The following is a 24,142-nucleotide window of genomic DNA, read 5'->3' on the forward strand; positions in this document are numbered from 1 at the left end:
GGTTGGTGCATCACATAAAATTGTAGTAAAATTGCCAGGGTGAGCCCCGCCTAATGATGGCTGGAGATTAGCCTCTACCCTCACATCCCCGCAAGATAGTAATTCTGCCTCACCCTACAGGATATTGTATACAAATTATGTTGTACCAATTCAGTTATTGTTTCATGCCATCCAGAGAAAACATCTCGTTTCGAGATGAATCCAACAAATCAAACTGCAAAGTAGATATTCACTTCGTCTGAACTTTATTTAGAGCTGAGATCATGTTTTATGCAACACAATTTATTACCGTTGGATCATTTAAACCATTTAACCATTCCTGTTGAAAATTCCGCCTCCGTTTAAAAAATAAAAAAAATTAAAAATTAAAACATTTCATTTCATAAAACGGCTTCATCAGAACCAACGAATCCGAGAACATCAGTGAATTTATATTCATAATTAGTGTGAGTGCCTGCAGACCACAAATGGATTCTCAATGGAAGTTTCTCTAAGTGCAGCAAAGAGCAGAATCCTAATGTTTGTGTGCACGTGATTCGTCTGACTGCTGCACACTCAACAGTAACTGGAGAGCTAGATGTATTGAACTAGGCAGAGTGCAGAGACGGAGTGAAAGAGAGATGCTCTAATTGCAGAATGCAGTTGTTCATCCTAAATGACTGGAACATCCTAATCACTTATCACTGATTACACTTCTCCCTCTCAGTCTGACTAGTTGATGGTAATTTTTTCTCTTCTTCTTTCTGGCTGATATCTCAAACTGGTAATTTACTATTAGCTTGCTGGCAAGCTGCTCGGCCCTCAGTTTTGCTGCCCGACTGACCACTGGGCCACATAACAAATCTGCTCGGTGGCCAACTTTATAAGCAGCTGCTCGCCGGTTTGATTAAAAGGATATTTATGGAGTGCAAAGGGGAATCTTAACCTGAATTGTATTACCTTTCGTCTGAGTGAGAGTGAGTGAATCACCAAGCTAACATTTTCATTCTGACTGGATGGAAGTGAGGGGGTATAATGGCTGTAATAATGAGTAGAAATGCAACAGGAAAATGAAAATGGAAGATTTGATTACTTGCTTTGGCAACTGAGAATGGCATAATGTGTGTAATAACATCAGAGGGCCTAACAGCAATAAGAGTGAGGTAATGCAGGTTAGCACACTGGCTAAAAGGTGTAATTAGAATAATAGGACAGATGCTAAAATATATTAATTTCTGACGACTGTTGATGTGAAAACCAGCAGGATATCACACTACTTGAAGTCACTTGATAGTCTAGACTGGTAGACAGATCTGAAGATCTGGGAAAGATCTATCAACAAAATTTTAAAATAATAAGACAACTATAAATTACAGGGTTTATGCAGTCTTGAAAAGTTTGTAACTTCTTTTTACCTATTTTTCCAGCTCTGTATAATTATATAAAAAGAAAATATAGCACTAAAAATGTTCCATTTTTCCACACATTATCTCTCACTCCATTTTTAAAAAAAGAAATCCTTATTTGCTAAACTGCTCCAGTGATTTGTAATGAGATTATGTTTTTAATTTGCCACATTATATATACTTCCAAGTTTCACATGTCACTCAGCAGTTGTTTAGGTTTTGAATGACCTCCTAATAAAAACCCTCTAGGGCAAAAAGGTGTGGTTTTCTTTCCGTTTTATCTAAACAACAAAACGGCATATTTACTGACAGAAATAAGTTATTAAAATTCGCCAACTGTGCTTTGATGGATATACATGTAGCATAGGATAAGTTCATTCTGACCAATTCAACAGTTACCTACTCTGAAGTAGAAGGAATCTAACACGAAAAAAGTTGCTTATTGGCTCTTTGCCATTCTGTCAAATAGGTAGCCAACGTCAGGTAACGGATAATTTCCGTAATCTTAATTCCATGCAAACATGAACAGACTGTTCAAGTCACAGCAAAGTATTTCTATGACATTAGGTTTCTGACCATGTAAGAAACCTGTGAGATCTGACTGGCTTGGCTGCTTGATGGAAAGAAGCAGCAGCTAAGGTCCCCTTCACATAGAGAAGATGATCCAAATTGTTCATATAGGTTGGGTTAGGCTGCTTGGAAGTCTGAAAATGACTATATTTCAGACCCTTGGTGTGATTGGATCATAGTTTTTAGCTAAAAACACAAGGATGTTTACATTTTTGTGCATAATTCCTTGTCAGTCCCGTGTGTCCAACAACTTAAATATCTGATTTGAATTGTTGGACAGGATGGACGCTCTGCAGTGTGTTGTACTCTGTACAGAAACTCCTTCTATTCTTCTGAGAAGCTGATGAAAAAACACATGGACTTTCCTCCTCCATGATGATGGAGGTACAAAAACCTCCCATGCAAACATTTTTCTGCAAATTTTAAATTTAAAGAGCCACAGTTCAGACACGATATCCCTGGCTCTATAGGACAATAGAGGGGTTAGGAAGCTGCAGGAGGGAAAAAATATATATTTGACAAGAACTAAAAATGTAGTAAGATTTTGATTGCATTCCCTTTAAAATTAGATTTTCTATATTTGCCCTGAACCAACAGTGTTTGAATTGCGTTGGGGGTTCTGGAGACTATATAAAAGCAGCTTATGCTGCAAAACTCCAGTTTGGTGGACTTTTATTTATTAATTTTTTTTTTTTTTACAGTAAGTGGCGCTGCATTATTGCTTCACCACATAAAATAAGCACAATAAACTGGCAACAAGAAATAATGTCACCAAGTTCCTGATGTCCAGAAAGCTACTCCTGCATTCCTCACATTGAGACGTGATTAGCTTGTTAGGCTTCTTTTTTTAACACTGCCCAGAGCATATTCTGTTCCACATAAAGAGGTAGGATCTGTGTTTGATGCACAAAAACAAACTGTTGCATGCTAGGCACTACAAAGACTTCTTGCTGTGACTTCAGCCCAGCAAATGTTGTGGTCATCCAGTAAATTATAAATCAAATGTTTCATTCTCGGCCTACGTGTCAAACAGGAAAACTTGTAAAGATGTCTGACCGCGGTTTGAGCATGTAGGCAGCAAGTACTGTAATATAAAGTTAAATTAACGCGGTATGATCAGTGAAAAATTCTGATTTGAAGAAAATTCAAACAAACTGTCAAAAAGCATGCAGGCAGAATGTCCAGTGATATTAATAATACATCACATGTACAGTATACTGCACACTCAATGAGAAAATGAGGGAGGAACTGATTTTGAGGAAATTGATTGATGCTGTTTGAAGAGGTCCAGATGGTGTGTGTGTGCGTGGGTGTGTGTGTGTTAAACAGCACTCTCTACAGAGAAACACAAACACAACTGCACACACACACAACACATCCAAAAAATAAACATTATCCTTCATCTTTGTTGAGCTCACTGTAAATTGGTTCCTCAAGGACTCTGTTCAGATGTTTTGTTAAACTATGCTTTCCAAGAAATCTTATAAAAACATAAAGAAAAAAAGAAAAACTAGCATTGCTTTTGTTGCTGGCATCAACACAACATGATCAAATGGAAAAAAAAACATGAAAACAAGTGAAATCAGGTAATTTACTTAAGTTTTGATATTTCAGAAAATGTAAATTTGGAACAGAAAAATAAAATATAAAAAAAATGATATATAACGAGAAACAAGTGCACATGCATTTTTTTTTCTTTTTAACTTAGCTGGAGTAAACAAATATCCTCACAGCTGAAGACAGTGATTCAACTAAACTGCTTTTCCCTAATCACAGCTTATTGTTAGTCAGAAATACTGTTCTATTAAAACTGTAAACATTGTGACTTGTTAGTTGTGGATCTAATTGACCTCCTTTGTTTTACTGAGACGGGGGTCCAGTTTTGCTTGAGATTTAAAAGAATTTAACAGAATCTTATTGTACAACTCTTTAATTAAACCACTGATGAGTTAAATAAACATCATGTCAATGAGTCAAATCAACATGTCTTTCCACCGGTATCCAACTCTGTTGTGAGAGATACAGAAGCTAGTGATAAATAAGGGTTAAATGTTTAATAGGATAGAATGCAGCTCCTGCATAATATACTAAATTATATACACAATGTATATAATTACAAGCACAAATTAATTTGTCACTTTGCATGCATTTTCTCTAATACTAATTAATCTTTTCTTCAATCTAATGCTTGACTTATTCCTGTTTTAAAAAGGAGTAAAATTTGAGCTGCTTGCATTAAGCTGGTGCCCACGGCCCTCCAGCTGTGTGTGGCTGTTTTTTTTTTCTTAAATATGCAGACTGCATGTCAGTCTCCTGCTGAGGAGCTCCGTCTCCGCCTGACAGTACAAGTTATGCCTTTTAGCAAAGCAGAATTGGCCTCAATTTTGTGCTCATTTCTCTGATTTAGCGGGTTTTTAAAAGTACAAATTAGCCAGTTAGGAATCATGAGCGCACGTTTTTCCAAGAAGGAACATGGAGTGATTAAATAAAAGGAGAATTTAAAAAAAAAAAAAAAGGTTTGCACGGAGGGGTTTCTCGTCATTGCTTTATAGCTTTTAATGAGAATATGAGGTTTGTCGAGATGATTCATCAGTTTTTTTAGAAATAAAGTTCTCAGATCACAGGACTAGTGCACCCAGATGTCAACTTTATTTTCCAAACACGTTAAACCTCAATGATGAAATTGTTCAAAAAACAATACTTTATGAAGCCATAAAAGTACAAAGAGATAGACCAGTCTGATTTTTTTAAAATGTGAATATATTTTACAGTTTTGACAAATCTAAAAAGGGACATATATGTTCAACATTATTCACTTTAATATTCCTAAAAAGAAAAAAGTCCAGTGCCATCAGCTATATTAGAAAGAAGCCAATAACCTGATTTTGTATAGTTTTGGGACAAAAAAAAAAAAGCATCCCCAAGCGTTAAACAAGGACTCGGCCTCTGAAAATGGAGGTTGGCAGAACTACAAGCATAGTCGGGTCCAGTTGTCCGCCTAAACTGAACATTAGTCAAGATTCGTGGTAACGATTTAGGAGCCGTACAGCTCAGGTGGCAGAATCCATCATAAGGATACCTACTGACAACACACTTCATAAAACTGCCTGATAGAGAGAAACATGGTGGAGGCGGCATGGTGCTGTGGGAATGACTTTTTTTTTCTGCAGGGACAGGGAAGCTGGTTACAGTGGATGGGAAAATGAATGGAGTGAAGTTAAAATGAAAAACAAAGAATTGAGCAGAGGTTCACCTGCGAGCAGGTCAACCACCCTAAAGATGCACCTAGAAATACAATGGTTTAGCTGAAATCATAATTCTAATTAAAAAATTCTTAATTGATCTCAAAGGTAAAAGGGCCTAGTCAAAGTTGCTGATGCTCTCCATCCCATGTGACTGAAATTGATCTATTTTGCAAAGAAAAACGGAAAAATAAATCAATCTGCCTATTTGCAAAGATGCATATCTTGAACACGTTATTATTATTTTATTATACTAATAACCTAAATTAGTATTATCTGTATACAAGAAATGTGTATTATTATTTAATAAGAGTCTTTCTGGTTACATTTTGTATGGAAGAAGATCAAACGCATACAATCTTTGGGGAAAAAGTAATAATCAGTGCAAGTTGAAAATGTTGTACAGAGCATTTTTCAACATGCAGCAGATGCAGACATGAGCCTTTTGGTGTTTTTTGGGGCTTTTTTCCCAAAATTTTTCCTCTGTCAGTCTCACAGAACCGTGTTTGTTTTATTAAACACAACATCCATATTGCTAATTTAAAAGTAGCGCTGCCCACACACACACACACACACACACACACACACACACACGCACACACACACACACACACACACACTTGCCCATATGTGCCTGCCTGCATTCACCTGTTCCTTATAAAGCTAATTTAGTGCAGTTCTCACTTGGCTGTATCAAATCAGCTTGTGTGTGTTCCTAATTTGTTAAAATACATAGCTGTGAGCAACATAAACTTATAAACATGGGCCCACCGGAGACCGTTTTATTGAGTTCAACGGAGAAACTTTCCGAGAGCGAAGGATCGCACAACATAAACAGCACAACGAAAACAAATACATGTCTGCAACTAGATACCAAACAAGCAGCCTGCTATTTTCTGTCTGTGTTCCACATTCAAAGTAATGCAATAAAGATTTTGTTTTTAAATTGCCCTAAAGCTCAGGGGAAAATACGTTTTAAACCAAGAACTACACTAATGGTGTGCAGAAATCATTATTCATTCTTTTGGACTCACAATTACACAAATTAGTGAATTTTGATGGCAAGTTTTAAACTGTATCGCAGTTAATTTCAACATATTGCATAAAATACACTATATCAAGTCTTGGAAAATTAGTTATGGGTCTAGAAGTGAATCAGTATCAATATTCTGCCGTCGTTGGTACAGATTTAGCACGCAAAAAGACGTGACTGTTTTCAATTAATCCTGGTCCCAAAACCAAGAAGGCCTTCACAGAAAACAAACACAAGACGTTTGCCGGTTCAGAATAAACTCGCTGGCGTTGTAAAACAAAAAGAAAAAAAAAAAAAAAAAAAAAGACTCCTGTGGAGGTGAAATGAAAACGGAAGCTGGATAATAACCTCAACTTTCAATCATGTGGAGGAGAAAAGGTAAAGGAAGTTCTGATGCAAATTTGGACTGTGCAAACTGTCGCAGGAAGATAAAAATGAGCAAAAGTGTGTCTTTGGTTTTGTTAAATTGGAAAACTTGAGATATTGTCCGACATGCCGAGCGGGCTCTGATTTTGAAGATTTGCAGCCTGTTCTGTTCAAGTACGAACAGGGAGCCGGGGACAAACAGCTGCAGCTGCTGGTCCAGCTGCTGCTCCTGTCACATTTCTCCTTCCGTCTGTTACTTCTCATTGAACCGTTTGTTGCTGATGTGGCCCACCCTATAACACTCGCAGATAGCCTAAAACATCTCCTCTTTATCAGTTAAGCAAAAACAAATGAAGCGGAAATCTTTCTGCAGTTTGTATTTATTTTCATTAACTTTGTAGTTTTTTTTTTGCGTTTAACTTTCTGATGCGTAAATCTGTGGAGAGTGAAACTGGAAAGTTTATATTTATGTAAAACGTACCTGAACCCGAGTTCCTCACAAAAATATGTATTGCAGTCAGTCATTTTTTATTTCTTGTTGTGACAAACTAATAAATTGCCTATTAAAAATCTGTGATTTTTAGATAATCTCAATCATCGTTTACCTTAGTACATTTTAGTAAAATATTCAATAATTTATCTAATAATTGAATTCAAAGCATATCATTCATAAACACACACATTTTTTTTTTAATAATTTGATAATCAAAATTATAATAGCTTAATTTTTAGCTCAGTTTCGTTAAAACAGTCCTATAAACCCCCATGTTTAGAGATATGACTCTCTACCCAGGGCGCCATTTTTTAATGGAGCAGTAGAAGCACTTGGGGAAAAAAAAGCTTAAAATGTTATCTTCATTCGGTGCCAAAAACAAGTTTTCCGTTTCTTTTTCGTACATACAATCGATGTAAAGTTGTGTTGTGCAGAGTGCAATACCAATCACGTGTTAGAAAAATAACTTTGGTTCTGGTAAAGAGATATTTTCCACTGTCAACACTAAAAATTAACGTCATTACAGGCGTTTTAACCAACATCTTCCCTTTTATCCTTAGATTTTAATGATAAAATATCAGATACTAATTATTTCTACAAAGTTTTAGTTAAATATGTATTTTGTTTGTCCATCCATTTCTGATCAGTAGCAATGGAAAGACTTTCCCTCCTTTAACAGAAAAAAAAAACTTTACCGAACAAAAAAGTGACTGTACAGGTCATTAAGTTAAACCACATTCTCACACACACACACACACACACACCTTGGCGCAGCCCAGTTACTGCTCGTTAGTTGAGGTAATGTTTATATAGCATTATCCCGTCCCCCACACACACATCCATACAAACTGTTATACATGGCTCCAACATGGGCACTCAAAAGTAAAAAACAGAGACATGGAAGGAGGGGAGCGAGCAGAGATCGAGATGTAAAGTTATATTTGAGTCAGATGTAATAGCTGTAATTATATTGGCGATATGGAAGGCCTGAGTCTGGGTCTGCAATGTGCATGTGTGTGTGCGCACGCGTGTGTGTGTGTCTGCATTTGAACAAAGGGCCGCTTGTGTCAGGGGCCTGCTCACTGCAGCTCTTACCGTAATGATATTCCAACGCTTGCCGTTAGCATGCGTGCATGTGTGTGTGTGTGTATCTGCATGATGTTGAGTCTAGAAGGGAAATGACTACCATGCCTTGCCAGAACCCCAAACCCCTCCTCCTCACTCCCTGAACCACACACACACATGAACACACACGCACACCACCACACCCCACGGTCCAGCCTTACACACTCACACACACACACAGGGGATTAGTTGTACCTGCATTATGCAGTTTGATATTTATGTATGAGGGGAAAAAGATGGGGGTGGTCATTTCCAGACTGATTAGGTGTGTGCGTAAAAGTAAGACACAGAGAACTTGCTGTCATCTTCCACTTCTGTCATCTGCTTTTCTTTCCATCTCTTTCTTTCTCTCCTATCTTTTCAAATGGTTCTCGATCTCGTTTCCTCCCTCCCTTTTGGTTCGGTCGGTTTCTTTTTATTTATAAAACAAAACAAAACGGGTCTCTGCACCGAGTGTGACTCTGCGCATCCGTGACGTCATTAGCTATGTGCACGATCCAGACGGATTTTCCATAGACGATCTCCACGATGGGTGGATTGAAGAAGTAGCCGAGGTAGCATGCCAACTTGCTCTCTTTCACACACACAGAAACATGCATGCGCACACACACATATTGCTGTTATTTTATCCACAGTCATATGAATCCTTTCACAGTGCATTAAGTCCAGGGGAAATATTTCTTCTCTCCCTCTGCCTCTGCCTATCTGTCTCTTAAGCTTCTTAAAGAGGCTCTTCTGCACTTGCACCAATAATCTCGAAACCAGTTTTTTGCATAAAAAAAGAACATTCTTAGTAAAAAATTTTGTAACATGAATGTCCCTTTAACAGTGACATTTAGGCTATTAAAGAAACAGTTGTCTATTTTAAGAGCCCATTTAGTACCAAAGTGCTGTACATAAAACAATAAGAATAACAAAAAAAATACTGTAAAAATAAATAAGCAAGTTAATTCAGCATCTAAAAGCAATGTATAAAATCATAAGCTGAAATCAGATGACTACAAATTAACTTGGCTAATTTGCAGATAAAATTAGTTCCACAACAAAATTAGACCCCAACTGGAAAGGAATCAAAGAAATTCACTGGTCTCTTATCAGCTGTTCAATTTTAGCACAAACGATGCATCAGCCAATCACATCGCAGCAACGCAATGCATTTAAATATCTAAACATCGGTGAGAACAACCGAATGGAGAAGAAAGGCAATTTAAGTGACTGTGAATGTGGCATCATTGTTGGTGCCAGATGCACTCTAAAAAGTGTATTTGGGCTGCAGTTCATCTTATGGACTTATTTAGATTAATTTCACTTAATTCTTTTGCTTTTGCCATGACAACTTACTTTTTTGTGTTCATTTAACTCAACAAATCTTTAACCTAAAGGAACTTTTCACTTTGACTTTGCTTAAAACAATTCAGTTCAATGCCAGTTTTGTATCCTGTTTCGTATCAATTCACCAAGTCCTTCCAACTCAATTTGCTAAGTTTTTATAACTTAATTCATAAGGGGGTTTAACATGACAAATTTCAGCCACTCTTACTCAAATAATTTATTTTATCCTAATAAACATTTAAAATCTTTGACTTAATTCTACAGAAAGTCAACTCAAACTTAAGTAGTTCCAAACTTTCAATACTCTTTTTACAGTGTCCTCTAAATACACAAATCTTTTCCTTAAATTACCTTTTTACTTTGACTTTACTTCAAATAATTAAGTTCAATATCATATTTGTATCCCACGTCTGACACCATGACTCAAGCTAACCAGGTACAGATTCCCTGGTTAGCCACCGTGGCTCTGTGGGTAGAGTGGTCGTCTTGGGAGGTTGAAGGTTCGATTCCAGCTTCCTGCTGCCACATGTCAGTGTGCCCCCTGGGCACTTAAACCCCAACTGATCTGCACATTAAGTGAATGTGACTCTAGTGTAAAGCACTTTCAGTGGTCAAAATGACTGGAAAAGTGGTATATAAGTTTATTTACCATTTTTGAAGTAAACTAAATGATTTGAGTAAGACTGACTTAAATCTGTTATCTTAAAACATACTTAATAAATTTGTTAAAAATAAATTAACAAATTGAGTTGGATGATTATATATTGAATTGGTTAAACTTAATAAATTAATTTAGATCAACTTAATTGAATTGCTTGTTACCTATACAAGCAATTCAATTAAATTGGTTCAACTATTTTCTTTTTTAGAGTGTGGGCTTATCTGAGTATTTTAGAACCTGCTTATCTACTGGGATTTACGTTGGCACGACAGAAAACTGTTGAGAAAAAGACAAAAAACAATACATCTAGCAGTGTTCCTGTGGACCAAAATGCTCTGTTGGCATCAGAAGACAATGTGCATGTTTCAGATGATAGAAAGGCAGCGGCTCCAGTAACAAGGCAACGGCATCTCCTCAGCAATCGAAACTGTCACTAATTTCTAAAAATTATAAATTCTGACATCATTTCCTGATGTGAAGTTTCCATTAATTTGTCAGTTGGAATTTGCAATGTACTAAAGAGTATTCCTAGAAATATTTATAAATGTACATTTAAGCGTAGCAAAACAAGTGCATCATTTTAAAGCAAATGTTCCAAACCTTTTATTTTTTCACCCTCAATTTTGTATTTTTTTTTTTTTTTTTTTGCTGTAACCAGCCAGAAATGTTAGCAGGCAAACCCTTCCACCAGTGCAAAATCTATATTCATTAACATAAGTGCCATAAATAAGGAGAGGTGGACTTGATGTGAGTTTAGATAAGATTAAACACAACAAGGAATCTAAGGAGGCCACTAAAAAGTGACAGAAGGGCACACACACAAAGAAAAAAAAGGTGAATTTACAGAAAGCATCGAGATTGAAGAAAGAAAGAAAAAAACGAGCACAGTGTAGCAAGATAAATTTTGAATCCTAATGCTTTCTTTTACCGTAAAAAGATGTTTTTCTCTGCGGTCGCTACATGTTGTCAATATTCTGTTTCCAGTTTAAATGGTTTCAATTCTCTTTGGCAACAAGATGTAACTCAAGAGTTGCAGTGGGCAAGTTACAGAAAACACAAATGGATACAGTGTGAGGATAAATTATGCACTACATAAACTCTCGTTTCAGCCAAGACTTGCGGTTCTTTATCAGGCTTTGAATTCTTATTGATTGTTTTTGCAGCATCTTGGTGTAGCAGAGCAGATTGTGTCAAATGACAAAAGTCGCAGGCTAATTTGTGTTTTTAATTCAATTAGTTGGTAAAGCTCAACTCTAATTACAGTAAATACACTCCATGTTAAGGGAAAACACAGTCGCACAAATGGTACAACTGTGGGGAAGTTGCTTTTGTGGTGCTTTTCTGTTCATTAGCTAGAATACACTTTTGAGGCTGTAGCACAGGTCACCAAAACTTTTATAGATGTGCAGAGCCAGCTGAAGAATGGTTTACAATGCCTGCATTACTGTTTTACCTGACTGATGTTGTACATAAGGGTCCAGTTTATGTCATGGATTTAAAAAATAATTTCGACCCACGTGCATCGACTCTGAGGGCATTTAAGAAAGCAGAATAAGTGAAAATTCAGAGTAGGTTCAGGCTAAGAATGTGGATATCCTGGGTTTCGGTCTCAGAAAGACAGTCAAGTTACTTCCACAACTTCCTCTGTAAACCAATCCTTCTTGTTACCAGGATTGCTTGAGTAAATCCTGAGTCTTGCCTACTGTTTTGCTGAGACCAGGCACAAGAAAAGTGTCAAAAATAGCACATCCTCTTCTAGAGGAGCCTGCAGATGTTGGAGAGCAATACTCTGTTGAAATATCTGTCAGGAGAGGGTGATCAGCCTGCGATTTGATGTCTTATCTTTCTTGGTTCAATACTTTTGCTTGTATGGTTTTTTGCCATAGTCAATTTATCTCAATATAATTTCACCACGCACACCACTACACAATGAAGACTAATTCTTTGTGCTGTAATTTGTTTCTACGCCAGCAGCATGTCGTCAGAAAAGTTTGCACCACTTTAAGTGTTGCTGTACTGCAGAGGTGCCCATCAGGATGACCGCAATCTTCAGGTCGATTCAGAGAGTGTGATGAAGTCCAATTTCCCCATGTTAGGGGTGTGTGTGTGTGTGTGTGTGTGTGTGTGTGTCTCTGCCTGTCACTTCGGACACCAGGGGTCAATCCCTAGGAGGTGTTGTGTAAAGCTATTCTTTATTTTCCATCTAGCGCAAGTAGTTTAGTTTAAGGTTTGGTTTTCAGACAGTAGCGCTCCCACTGTAGGGAGGTAAATCATTGTGACTCAGACAGCTAGTGTCCAAGTAGCGCCAATCTAAAAATTATGGGTGCCGATGCTGTACAGTTTTGCATTGTTCCTTACACAAACCAACAAGACAAATAAAAGAAGAACTCCACAGAACTGCATGTGTCAGGGAAGCAGTAATGTAGTCTGTATCACATTTTGAGATTTTTAAGCATCATCTTTTCATGCATTTGTGGATGTCCAGGCATAAGTGGCTGCAGAGATGGTTCCTTTGCAAAATGAAGGAGATTGTTTTATTTTAATTGACAGTTTTTCCATCTGCTCAACAAGAATTTACACCAATCCTCTCAGTGTCATCTGCACCTCATTTAATTAATCTAAATGTAACTTTTGATAACTGCCGTGTTCAAAAATAAATGTAATTTCATTCATTCTATTCTATCCTGTATTAAAATACACTTAAACCAATGCAAACGTAGTTGACATAGTAGCCAATTGTAGTTCTCTACTCTGTCTACATCAATGATATTTTGTTCAAATAAAAATCCTCCACTTTATACAACTTTAATTCTCTGTCAAATCACTTTCACACATTGACTTGGTATTGTGTTTTTGTTAAACATTTCTTGATATTCGCCTTATGGCGTAATTAAGATTTCCAAGAAATGCACACTTTTGAGGGTGATTTCTTTCAGTTGGTATGGTGATCATGTTATCCATGTTCCACTGGTGAGCGCTTGTTAAGCCCGCTTTCTAAAACAGGGCCCAGGAGGCAGAAGAAACTTTTAAAAAGTTTATAAAAGAAGAATCCGAATAACAGTCCAAGTCCCGACCATAATTTGTCCAGGGTATGTGAGGAATAAGAACACTGAAGGGGAAAACAGATTACAGGTGACCTGTGGAAGTCTGTCCGGGAGATTATGAGAATATTTGATATGTTTACTGTAGCTCGAGGTGTAGTCTGCCACGGAGGGATGGCTTGGGAGATGGCCCATGAGATGGTGCTAGGCCTGCAGGCTGTAGAAGCTAACAAACGCAGGAGGAATGGAGTAGTGAAGCATTGGAGGGCAAACAGATGATGTTGGGGGAGATAGGAGGCACTTCAGTGGTTGTAGGAAATGAACCAGAAGCTTTTGTTGGATTGGTCTTGGTATCAGAGAACAAGGAAACAGAGCCAAGTAACAGAGCTGAGGTACATCACAAAGGTAACTTTAAAACAGATGAAATCAGATCAGCACACACGTAAACAAGGAAAAGAGTTACCACAATGGTGAACGGTCAGGGATCGAGCAATGGTAACCGGCTCCCTTTATCTTCCAGATATCGAGGCAGATTGATTGCAGGTGTGCAGCCACACGCCTGCCCTCTGGTGGAACAGAGAATGCTGCTCCGTTGCTCCCTCTGGTGGCAGGCTGCAAATACACAAATGCAACTCCCCTGACATCCTGGCAGTTTGTACATGTCAGTAGTAGATATTAAGAAGAGTTTACTCGACTTTTTGAGCTATAGTCTCAAACAGAAAGACACACACATCTCAGTAATTACAGATGCATCTCATTCAAAAATTATGGATATATTTTTCAGGCCTACTTTGACTTTGGACCAACACCAGTTAATTCTGTGCCTCACTAATCTTCATCCAAACTCTCTGACCCTGATTTTCGTATCAAATGCACTTTTTCACCAGGCCCAGAAAAGGAGCTCCTGGCATTGTCTTTGACTCAGGGGCGGTTTAACACAAGGAATGCGACAGTTGTAGCCCATGTCCTGGATATATCTGTTTGTGTTGGCTCTTGAAGTGCTGACTCCAGCTGCCGTCAACCTTTTGTGAGTCTTCTCCAAACTCATGAATGGGCTTTCCTTCACTAGCCTCTGAAGGCAAAAGTTTGCCTTATTACCTAGAGCACCTTATTCTACCACTCTTTTTCCTTTCACTCAACTTTCCATTATTGTTTTTGAATAAGATATTCAATAATCAGATTCTTCCGCAGCCAGCTTGTATGGATTACACTCATTGCATATTGTCACTGACTGTCAGACAACAATAAAGTCAGCAGCTTTTCAAAATGTTGTATGGGCCTGTCATAACATTTCATGATTTCAAATCGTTTTAATTGTTCAAACTTATGGATGACATTTTTCAGAGAAACTATATTTTGAGATTTCTATTAGCTACCTATAATACCCAAATGGATTCATGATTGTAACAATACATTTTGAGAAACATTTATTTTAGATGTAGAAACTATATACTAAAAATATTGTTGACCGTTTTATATATTCAAATTAAATATTTGTCACACAGAAGTCAACATGTTTACTCGTCAATGCAGCCTGGCTAGTTGACGTATGCTAAATGCTACAAACCCAGAACAGAACATTTTTACACTGAATAATATTCAACCATTTCAATTTGAACTGGGTCGCGGTGTAATAAAAGGCAATGCCGAAATGAAAAGAACAAAATTAATGCAGGGGAGAGAGTTGACTGAAAAAGTCGTGTCATAGCTGTTGCTGCTTGGAAATGCTAACACTGAATTTTTCATCTGATTAAGGAAATTACCCCAAAAAAAACAACAACAAAAAACATCAGACCACATCTGGTTGCAAATACTGCAGAATAATCTAAAAAATAAATAAATGTAAGTGCCTAAATATTTCAGCTTTCAAAGTACAGCACATTAAATATCCTGACGGTAGTGGGGTGGGGAAAATAGGTGAAATCACCCTTTAGCCATTTCCCCAAATAAAACGCTCCACTCTAAAGCCAACTTCCGTGTTGTAATTCATACCCGAAAGAACAGCATGGCTGCAAAAACATAAAATAAGCGTTCAGATGTGACAGGGGAGCCGTAACGGGCTGGGAAGTAGTCCTACAGTAAAGTCCGTGCCGACATTCAAGCACATCCACGCCCACGCAAACATACGTATCACACAACTTACTTTTTTGGCTTCAGCGCAAACTGGCGCGGTTCATCGTGGGTGCGCACGCAGGTAACCTGCCTCAGTTGTTATATCCATCCCAGCTTGTAATTTCCAGTGTCAGACACTTTCCGGGTTCAGATATTCAAACATAGCTATTTCCGGATTATTGCGCGCCAAGAGGGAGTCGTGTGATGATGCAATGACGTTGTATTAATTGAGCGTTTTTCTATTAAATTTAGTATTTGTTTTTCTGGACACGCCAAATGGACACTTTCAGAAAACGCGTGAACATGCCCACAGGAAAACGTCTCCAGAACTTTGTGTTATCAAATTTAAATTTATAGTAGGTAAAACTTGTATTTACAGCCTTACTTTTTTTTTCTTTCTTTCTTTCTCTTTAGCCCGTCATGTAGAGTTACATAAAAATAAACTAGAATACTGACAGGGGAAAAGTAAATATAATTGTGTGTTATTCCTCTGTCATGAGTATTCCAGTTTTGCACAAATATTCACATATGTTTTATGGAATAAATACATTTCAAGCAATATCGCAATGTATTGAAATGCAATATATTCTTGTGACAACTGGTTTAGTATAGAAAAATGTTGCTTTGCCTCTGACATATAAAATACAAATTATCTCAAGCTGTATTGGGATTTAGACATAGGATAAACAAATGCTGCAAAAATAATTACCCAGTTTATAAATAAACACTATTAAATGGAAAAAAAAATTACCCTTTCAAAAGATTCCTAACCTCTCCAAAGATAAATTTAATTTTTCTAATTTTTAAAAACTCAGCTCTAATTATGTTGGCGCACCAGAAAACTACTCCAGTGGTATATTTTTTTTCCTCCCTCCACATTTCAAGTGCATATTTCTTATTTTTCCGACATTTCTGCAGTGCACTTCAGCTTAATGAGGTCAACATATAACCAGCATCCTGTTTACTCGATTATTGCAATGCTCTTTTTTTTTTTTTTTTTTTTTTTAAATAACCAAAATGCTATGTAGACAAACAGCGTTTTCTATAATGGCAAAAACGTTATTTTGTTTATTCATAGTAAAAAAAATAAATAAATTTAAAAATATGTATATATACAGTATATATATTTGCCATTGTTGTGGAATTGATGCTTACCATGACCAAGTTACAAGATGAGTGAATGATCCCTCAGTAATCCATTTTCACTCCATAGGCACCTGTTTCCATTCTCAGGTTGGCCTGTTGACAGGAAGCTCTCTGAAAATCAATCTGAGGTTGCACTTCTGCAGCATCCATCACCACTTAACAGAGAACTCAATTTTTCTTGTCTTTATCTTATTTTCTCCTTTACTGTTTTTCCTCCTGTTTTCCTTCTTAATCCGTCTTTGATTATTTTCCCATGTGTCCGTTTTGATTTTCCTTTTCCCTGTTTTGCCACTGCATGAGAAAAAGAAAAAAGGGAACAGTGGCACCAAATCTGGAGATAAATCAACCAAAAACACATTTTAAATATTCACAGTGCAGCATGGTTGCACATTCTGAGTTGGACCAATATGTTTCTTTTCATTATGTTTTGTTTTCATTTTAAGAGGGCTCAAGCAGTTCTTCTATTCCCTTTTGGTACAAAAAGATTACAAAAACAAAACCAAGTAAAACTTCTTTTGATAATTGCAATTATTATGAGCTAAACAATAAAAAACAGTGTCACAAAAATGCAGTATACAAGAAATTCAGATCAAGAGATGAAAAAAAAAACGATCTAGATTCAGAATTAACTTTTTAACCTGTAATTTGTCTCTGAGTTTAACGTGGTCCTGTTTGTTGTAATCGTATAATAACGGACTCCACGAGGACGTGTTTATTATTGGTCTGACAACTAAAGAAGAGTTTCTGATTAATTCATCCTGGTGTTCATGACAGTTTAAATTGAATTACTTAATTTATAAATGTACGATTTCTGACCAACAGGAGAATCTTTCATTTGACATAAAATGCCCTTTTCACAGAGTTTACCCAAGAAAACCGAAGACTTCTTCCATATTTAAACTCTTTATTTAAAAAAATATAAGAAATACTTGCAGCAAAGGATGTGCCAGTCTTAAACTGTGGCCCCACAAGTGCTGTTTCTTTCTTGATAAGGAAAGAGCGATACAGACCGACATTTATTTGTTAATCAAGATGTTCTGTCTCCATAAAGGCATAGGTGGAGGTGGAACAAGCAGAACCAAGACCTTGCAGAGTGCTTCCATTTCACGCTTTCTATCAGTTGGAGATTTTGGGTCAGACTGGATGTCTGTGATACCAAGACTGACGGTTTGAATATCAGCACACTTGATACCAGAAACTGCATTTAAAGGTCTAAACATTGATGGATGCGCAGAGGTTTCTGTACAAAAGTTCAGTTGGACATGTGGGATCTTCACAAACAAGAGGAGAGAGGGATCCTGAACTTGCGCTGAAATGGTTCAAACATTCCTCTCAAAATGTACAATGAACTGTTGAGATGTTCACTTTGGCTTCCGTTGTGTTTCCTGCTTTTGGGTCAGGACCTTAACAGAACATAACTTTTGGGTCACTACTTCTAGAGTCTTAATTTTTTTTCAGTAGTTTTAATCTTTCACCGGCTGTGATGTGAACTTTGCCTGTGAATGTGGAAAGAAAAGAAAACCAGAGGGAGATTGCCTCTTTAGCATAGAACAAAAATTGAAATCTATTTATTTTGAGAAATAAATAGATCTTTTTTTTTTCTCTCTCTCTCTCTCTTTAAAGTTCTCAGTGTCCCATGGCTCTAAGTAAGGCTGCTGCCCGGACATGTTTTTCAGCCAACCTTTTCCTCTAAATTCTGTAACTGAAGACAGCCAAGCCAAAGGCCAAATGGTTGCAATGTCCTTCACTGACTGACGGGTTGGGTTCTTGGCAGCATGCAGACTGAAGGTCTTTAAAAGAAAAATATATTTACCCACTGGGCCCATATCTGAGTGAGATTCTTATGTCACACTTAGAGTAATGGTGGAGTTTAATGCACAGGTTGTTACAACACAAAAAGGTGTCTGACAAACAAAACTATTAACTATTTTCTTTAATTCTTCCCCCCAAAAAAACCCTCAAAGCATAAAACACAGGAAATCCAAAATTAAAATCCCAACTCTGTCTCAAGGCATAATAAATGTATTCCAATAAGCACAAATATAAAACATGTCTAATGGAACATTAAGGAACCAAACACAACCCATGAATCAGAACCTTTAACGATGACCACAATTTATTAAAGACTCATGTTATGCCTAATTTATATTGGGCATTATTGAAATAAAAACAAAACTCATTAGTTTGAATTTAAGTTAAATTCAAATTAATGACTTGATACGAGGCCTCTTCTGAGCTGACTCAGAGGGAATTCAGTCGTTTGGGAAAGGATGTATCTAGAAGCTAACAACAGCTGTATTAGGCCAACCCTGTTTTCGAATACTGCCCTTTGAACAGGTGAAACAATAACATTATTTAGACACTAGAAGAGAGGACATGTTTGGCCCAAACCAAATAGCACAATCCAAGAAAAAGAACCTCACGCCAACAAATTTGAAGCCCAGAGCTGGAGGGAATAGAAACCCTTCAAACATCTCACATCTGAAAATGAGTAGATGGACTGGAAACAGGCTGCAATATGCTTAGTTTCTTATATTTAGTAAGCTAAAAAAGCTTGTTTTTTTGGTATTTATATTTAAGTCATTTTTCTTCTTCTTTTGTATGAGTTAATATGTCTAAAAATATAGATCTGTCATACAATAATTTCTGCTAGGACAAAATGTCCCTGACAAGAAAAAAATTGATCCCACAGGGTGCCGAACATTAATCGCAGAGGAGCTTAATTGGCACGGATTTTAACAAAACATCAGAGATTAGTTTTTAAATTTGGCATAATTTCCCCCCCCCCCACTTTCATCAGGCCTGATTAAAGTTCTGCTGAGGACATCTCCATTTTAAACAAGAGGTGAACCACATCTAAATGGGAACCCAGAAACATTGTCACCCTTTGTGTGCAATTGTATCTCAAACGTGGTTTGGCGAACTAATCCCATCCAAAAAGAGCTTTTGTCCCCGTCTTTCTCTTCTTCTCTGCTCAGTCAAAACGGCAAAAATTGTCAGTAAAGAAGAATTATGTTCACGCCGTGATGTCACTGCAATGGAAAATCGCTGATTATAATCACTGTAACTCTTAGCTCCAGGGTAAGTGTGCGTGTGTCCTGTGTGTACAGTTCTACTGTAGGAAATGAGGATTTAGCATCCAGGAGACACGATAGGTGGACAGGGCAGTGAAGGAGAGATAGGGTGGATTGAGAGGTATGAAGTCCAGAGGGGGGAACAAAAGAGATTTAGGGTGAGAGTTCAAGATTAAGAGACATAGACGTGGTGAACAAGAGAATAAAAGAGTGAAAAACAGGGAGGGAATGAGAGAATGAGACAGAGTTGTCCAGCACTCTATCACAGCAAACAAGAGTAATGTTAAGGCCTTAAGGGTCTTTCACACACTTGATGGATGGTATTGTGCGTGTCCAGGGATGTGTGTGTGTGCGTGCGTGTGTGTGTATTTAGTCCTGCATGTGTGTGGGGGTTTGAGGGATAGAGCGAGGAGGAGGAAGGTCCAAATGTGAGCAACTGCTGCCTCAAGTGGCGGAAGGTGGTGATGCCTGCAGTGCTGTGCACAAATGAAAACCACAGAAAACACATTCAATATACAGTATGTCTTACATTTATTGAATGTTTTTCAATTCTTTTAGACTTTGCAGCAACTGCTTCCTCGTCATAATCTAAATGTGCTTTCGGTGGTGACATAGCTGTCTGCAACATAAAATCCTCCCACACAGCAGGATAACATCAGCCTTAATTATGTTCTGTAATCATCAAGTTAAACTTGTTGAAAATAGAAAGAATTTATATGCAAATAGAAAGAAATTATGGGTTTGATTAAAGTGTGAAACAAGAAAATGCTTTTTTCATTTACAGAAAAAAACTAATTGAAGTCCCCCCGGGGTCAGAACAGACTGAAATAACCACAACACTTAGTCTTAGTTTGACTTAATTCTCCTGGAAAATATCTTACAAATTTGTCTTTTTTAAATAGGTTTCTCTTTTTCTTGCTTTTCTACTTTGTTCATTAAGTATTTTTTTCCTTTTTTCAGTTGATTGTGCTCTTCTCAAAGTAAATTTCAGACTTCTGTATCCTGTCTGTGCCACTCACCCTCTCTTTGAGCTCTGACAGGAATTTGTAATTATTTTGTCTTCAGAAGTCACATAACATATCCATCTTTACACAAACAAGCATCGACACCCCCTACACACATCCACGCACACATATAAGTCTTGTCCTGTTTGTAATTATCAATCCATTTGGGAATTTGAGGATTTTATCTGTTAAACTTAAAGGGGTTGTTTTTCTGTTCAACAAAACCACATCAGAAAACATGGACACACAAAGCCATGACGACGCACTTGCACAAACAATTCTTTGCCATCGTATGCTCTCGCACGCAGATGCACACAAACAGGCGCCACAAGAATCTCCAAGGAGAGGAAGCCACATTGTTTGAAGATAAGGAATTTTCTCCTCTTCCTCATCTTCTTCAGTGGCTTTTTTTTTTCCTGGTTGCGTGCAAAGTCTTGAGCGTTTTATGACAGATGAAGTTTTGAGAACTTAATGTTATGTGACAGATTTGTCAAAACTGAGGCATTGCAAAACCTCATTAGTTACTTAAGATTTCAACATGCTTTCATGCCTGCATATGCAAAACCAGTGACGCTTTCCCATTGCTCCCATTCCCATTGCTCACACAGTGATCGTTCAGCACATTCTTTGACTCTTAAGTCTATATTTTCAAACTTTAATCTAACATGCGGTTTCTTCACTGGTTTGCTTGCACTATACTTTCATGTAAATTTATGCAATTTTTTATTTTATTTTATTTTCATGAGGAATGTATTACTATCTTATATTCCCTTAATTTTGATACTAACAAATCTTCTTAGTAAGTATAGCCCTATGAGTTTGTCCTCTGTTCTATGCGTTCTTTTTGATCAACCTATTTCTCGTTGCATTTATCTTTTGAGTTTGGATCTTGTTGTTGTTCATCCAAATACTACAAGCGCACCCTCAAAATCCAGAGCTACACAGGTTAGATGTTGATACAGTAATTTATACTTGCTGCGCAGTTGTATTTTTTTTTTCTGTGAAGAATGGTTATTTACTCTAAAGTGACATCTGTTGTTTAGGAGAGAGAAGTGCAGCAAGACAAGTTGTTATCTATAAATAAAGTTTTTGATTTCTTATCTCATGTTTGCCAATGCTGCATGTTATGGCTTTAATTGTTCAGTTCATAGCCCAATTAGTTTATATGAATGGATCTATAATGTTATATCTTTTGTACCTTTTAATCAACTTGAGAAGCTAAAGCCCATCAAGCGTCCATCAACAAAACAACTGAGAGGCTAAAGAGAAAGCATCTCTACAAGCTGAAACAAGAAAAAAGCAAAAGTTAGGCTATGACTTAAAAAACAGACTGGACAAGCTAAGGTGGTCTTCTGCTTATCTGGGGTCAGGTCATTGGGTCAATAGCCTAAGCAGAGAGGCCCAGGCTTCCCTCTCCCCAGCCACTTGGGCCAGAATCTCATGTTGCTCCCAGGGCAGCCAAGAAACATAGTCCTTCCAGCATGTCCTGGGTCTTCCTCGGGACCGCCTCCCATTGGAACAGCTCATCTGGAAGGTGTGACGAGGCATCCTAACCAGATGCCCGAGCCACCTCAACTGACTCCTCTCAACGTGGAGAAACAGCAGCTGTACTCTGAGCCCCTCCTTGTTCTTCTCATCCTATCTCTAAGAGAGAGACCAGACACCCTGCAGAGAAAGCTAATTTTGATCTCTTGCGTCTACAATCTTGTTCTTTCAGTCACAATCCAAAGCTGGTGACCAAAGCCGAGGGTAAAAACGTAGATCAACTGGTGAATCATCGCCTTTTGACTCTGTTCTCTCTTAACCACAACGCCAGCATCACTCAGACGCAGCTCCAGTCCTCTACCAATCTCCTACTCCATTTTCCCCTATTTGTGAACAAAACTCAAAGATGCTGAGGCACCTGCACTTTGGGCAGGACCTCTTCCCCATATCAGTGAAGGCACTCCACCCTTTTCCAGCTCAAGACAATAGCCTCAGATTTGGAGGAACTAATCCTCATCCTGGCTGCTTCCCACTGATTTGCAAACTGCTCCAGCAAAGGCACATGAGCTTGTGAAACCAAAATGACCACATTGTCATGATTCTAAAACCACCAAAACGAATCCCCTCAACGCCTTGGCTGCATGTAGAAATTCTGTCCATAAATGTTATGAACTGAATTTGTGACAAAGAGCAACTCTCAGCGGAAACAAACATGACTTGTTGCCTACAATGCAGACTGGTACCTGGTACCATACACTCCTGAAGTACCCCAAATAGGGCTACCCGAGGTACGACGCCTTCTCCAAGTTTGCAAAACACATGCAGACTGGCTGGGCGAACTCCCATGTCCTCTTCCTCACCTCACCAGTCTGCCAATTCAGAGGAACTGAACTGAATTCCTATGCAATATTGCAGAGTCATGTCAACCAACACTTCTTTAAGGAACTCTGGGCAAATCTCACCCAACCTTGGGATCCAACCACCGAGGAGCTTTTTAATCACTTCGGTGACCGCAACATCAGAGGCTGTAGAGCCTTACCCACAGTCTTGTGGCTCTGCTTCCTCACTGGAAGATTCTCTGATCAGACTGAAGAGATCTTTGAAGGATTCTGCCCATCTGCCCATGACACAGAGTCGAGGTCAGCAGCATATCATCCCGACCATAAACAGTGTTGGTGGCTGAACTGCCTATGAAATACTTATAGCAATTTTACACTTTAAGCTTCAAACATTGACAAGGCTTCTATTTGATTGTATGAAAAATACTTTCGAATTCGAACTGCAGCATGAAATGCTAAATTCCCTTTGTTACCCAGCATTCATTCTATATGTCAAATTTGGGTATATATTTCCCAATTGAGATAAGATTACACAAGAAGTGTGCTGATGTCCTTGTTACAAAAAAACTTTCTTTTGTACGGACAGGACAAAATGTTTGTTTCAGCAGCTTGGTAGAATCATTTTTATTCCAACCAGAGCAGGGGCAAGAAGTGATGCGCATAGCAACTGTGGTCCAAGAAGGATTAAGTTGCGGCCTTGGCATGAGGCCAGTGTGGGCACTCCCTGTTCAAATTCTCTAACGACCAATTCACACAGATGCTTCATATCCCATCGAAAAGGTACGACTGCTGCTACTACGCTCCCCCAGGCAGCACCAAGGTTACTATATAGATGCAGCCCTCGAAAAAAAAGAACGACCACAGTCTCGCTGTGGATGTTTTGAAGAGGCTTCAAACACTTTGCAATTTCTTCCTTTGTTTTTCTTTCATAATGACAATAGCATTCTTTGCCCTTCAGAAAAACCTTTCAAAGATCTTGGAAAAATTTTTGGATTTTCACAGGTTTTTAATGTGAAGCAGTTAGAAATGGTAGCTGACTCCAATCTTAATTAGATATTAAATCTTTGACACAAATGTAAATATAAAGCAGGAGACACTTATATGATTATTGATTTAGTTTTATATTAAGTCAGTATAGAGTCATTTAAGTCATTTTGTTGACAGTTATGTTTTTTTCTACTTCATTCAGATGTTTATTTTTCTTTTCATCTTTTCCCTATCAGAGCTTTTAGTT

The 24,142-nt window shown here is 37.8% G+C and overlaps 1 long non-coding RNA gene across 1 annotated transcript in view; it reads right to left on the minus strand.

Moving 5' to 3' along the window:
* Positions 1 to 15,957, minus strand: part of LOC145553810 (uncharacterized) — a 31,647-nt gene extending 15,690 nt beyond the window's left edge. The window contains exons 1-2 of the long non-coding RNA XR_014089858.1: positions 15,392 to 15,957; positions 13,712 to 13,860 (exon numbers count right to left, since the gene is read on the minus strand). This is a non-coding gene — a long non-coding RNA (uncharacterized LOC145553810). The remainder of the gene's footprint in view (positions 1 to 13,711; positions 13,861 to 15,391) is intronic.
* Between the last annotated feature and the right edge of the window lie 8,185 nt (positions 15,958 to 24,142).

Source organism: Poecilia reticulata, chromosome 11 (genome assembly GCF_904066995.2).
Source record: "Poecilia reticulata chromosome 11, P_reticulata-male-v2, whole genome shotgun sequence".
NCBI lineage: Eukaryota > Metazoa > Chordata > Actinopteri > Cyprinodontiformes > Poeciliidae > Poecilia > Poecilia reticulata.